This window comes from Nannospalax galili, unplaced genomic scaffold (assembly GCF_000622305.1).
Source record: "Nannospalax galili isolate Female #2095 unplaced genomic scaffold, S.galili_v1.0 scaffold280, whole genome shotgun sequence".
NCBI lineage: Eukaryota > Metazoa > Chordata > Mammalia > Rodentia > Spalacidae > Nannospalax > Nannospalax galili.
The window spans coordinates 6483256-6486315 of NW_008347808.1; the positions used below are offsets into that span (position 1 = coordinate 6483256).

Here is a 3060-nt window from a genome sequence, read left to right on the forward strand (position 1 = left end):
AGGGTCTTCTTATGATCCTCCTGCCCCAGCCTCTCAAGTGCTGGGATTACAGGTGTGCACCCACATGCTCAGCTTATATAGTATTTTCATTGCACCTTTGACTATGACCCATCATATGAGATTAAGTGTGGAATTTTCCACTTGTGGCATCATGATTGTGCTCAAAAAGTTTTGAATTTTGGAGAATTTTGTCATTTGAATTTTCAGATTTCAATCTGTAAAATAAATGCTAATTTGTAACCAATAGATAACCAACAAACTTCTATACTCAAGTTATTACAGTACTCAAGTCAGAATATGATTCTTCTACATAGTTTTTTTTATGTACTAAATAATACTATCATGAAATTTAAAGAAACTTTCCTTATAATTATATAATTCTTATAATTCTATAATTTTCCAAATGAGTTTTCTCTGGTTGCAGAGCATCTTCATTCCTTCAGTTCTTTTTTAATTGTTTAGCTTTTGCAATATTTTCTGATGTTTGTGTTTCTTCATTTACTCCTTCTTGGCTTCAATCATCTTGACCCATTTCCAGGCAGTAGGGCACTTGCTAGGAACAGAGGCGTGAGGGCCAGGTAATTGTTGTAAGGAAGCCATATGGGTCCTTTGCAGACCATTCCATAACATGCTCAGTCCAAGCCTTTTTGCCAAACATCTTTGTAGCAGTCTTAGGAAAACTTAGGCCCAGTAGTGATCTCTATCTTGCACTTAGGATTGTTAGTGAGTCAATGACAAATTCAGATGACCTGTGCTTGTCTTTTTTATTTCTTCTGTGTACTTCTGAAGGTTCAAATTGTTTTTCAAATCATTTAGTAGGTCAGGTGTGATGATGCACACCTTTAATTCCAGCACTCAGGAGGCAGAGGCAGGTGGATCTCTGTGAGTTTGAGGCCAGCCTGGTCTACATAGTGAGTTCCAGGCTATCCAAGGATGGAAAATGAACCTGGGTCCTCTGGAAGAGCAGCAAGTGCTCTTAACCCCTGAGCCATCTCTCTAGCCCCAAATATCTTTATTTTTGCATGGACTAGAAACAATTTCTTTTTGTTTCTTTGCAGCATTCCGTTGTACAGATATGCTATCATTTAATTAACCCATCCTTCTGTTTCTAGCTTTTATGAATAGCGATTTTGCGAAGATTCTTGCACATATTTTATTGAGCAGATACATTCATTCCATTTGAATACATTTATGGATGAGATTGCAGGGTAATTGCTAAGATGTATGCATGTCTGGTTTTAGTAGATACTGCTAAACAGTTTTCCAAAGTGATTTTACCAATTGCATGCCTTCCTGCAGTAGTGATCCAGTTGCTTTCCATCCTCATTATCAGTTGGTATTTTTTAAAATTAAACTTTATTTTACTTATTACTTACCACTTTTTTTTTGGTCTTTTTGAGACAAGGTCTCCCTGTAGCCCCAGCTGTCCTGAAACTCACTATGTAGACCAGGCTGGGCTTGGACTCACAGAGATACGCCTGCCTCTGCCTCCTGAGTGCTGGGATTAAAGGTATGCGCCACCACGCCCAGCAACTTACCACTTATTTTTTAAAACTTGAATAAAAATAAAACACAGATGCTGATAACTATAGTATCTGTGTGTCTATAAGTGGACACACAGAGACACGTGTACTTAAAGTTCTAACATTTGTTTAAAAATCTGAATTTGCTCCAACATGACTGGCATAATCAGGGAACAATTCAGTCATAATGTAAATTAAGTATTTGCTTATATCAAACTTCTAGATGAATACCGAGAACTACACTTAGTTGCATTATGCTGTATAGGAACACACAGAACACATGCAAACACACAACTCAAACTTGTATCAGCTACCTCAGTTGAGTGCTGTCTTATGAGATATATCCATCTTTGTCCACTCTATAACTTTCCACCAGATTTCAGATAATTGTCCCTCTATTACTTTGTAATATTTCACAAGCTGCAATCCTTCTGACATCTAGTTCCATACTACCAGGTCTTTTTCAAGGCAAAATGCCACATTTATTGTGGTATTGATGTAGTTTAGTCATTTAACATAAAACAAAATGTGATATAATTTTATTATATTTTCTTTATAAAATGTTCTCATGTATATTCCTAACCCAATTTCCCCATAATTTCTTAGACTTTATTGCACACATTTGCATAGTAGGATCATTTTTAGTAACACATATGCCACACTATACATATAAAGTATGTGCATAATTACTAATCTATATACCCTTGAAACCCAAAGTTCCTAACTAGAACACAGTATTGTGCATAGTATTTTTGTCTTTAGTCTTGTGTCCAGTCAAAACGGTATTTTTCAAAGTTACTTGTCAGTTTTTTTTCCACAGCTCCTTCAGTATATTTGTGAAATTCATTTTTGATACAGTTGTACTCATTTAACACAGTGTGAATTCCATCTGGAGTTTCCTCTTCATCCCGATTGATTTATTTTTATGTTGTATACAATGAAATCTACTCTTTGAGGTATATAGTTCTATGGGTTTTGACAAATACATAAAGATATGTGTGTACTATCACAGTTCCTTACAAAACAGCCGTGCTGTGTAGTTTTCATCAACTTGACACAAACTAGAGTTCCCTGGGAAGAAGGAGCCGCAATTGAGGAATTTTCTTTATCTGACTGGCCTGTGGCCATGTCTGTGAGGCAGTCTCTTAATTGTTAATTGATGTAGGAGGCCCAGATTATTGTGGGCAATGTCCTCCCTGGGCAGATGGTCCTGTGTTGAACAATAAAAGTAACTGAGCAAACCAGTAAGCAACATTCCTCCAAAGTCTCTGCTTTAGTTCCTGCCTATGGTTTCTTCCCTTAAGTTCCTGCCTCGGTTTCCTTAAACTTTGGACTGTAACTTGTAAGCTGAAATAAATCCTTTCCTCCCCAAGATGATTTTGGTCAGTTTTTTAAAAAAATCACAGCAACAGAGAAGCAAACTAGAACAACAAACCATTGTCCTTTTTCCCCCTCATATTGCCCCTTTGTAGTGAACTTCTCCATTTAAAACTTCTGGCAATTACTGAAGTAGTTTCTGTTTCTATACTTTAACCTA

At 36.6% G+C, this 3060-nt stretch overlaps 1 pseudogene; it reads right to left on the reverse strand.

Moving 5' to 3' along the window:
• Positions 1-439: 439 nt before the first annotated feature.
• On the reverse strand, positions 440-658 carry LOC103743165 (annotated as a pseudogene).
• Between the last annotated feature and the right edge of the window lie 2402 nt (positions 659-3060).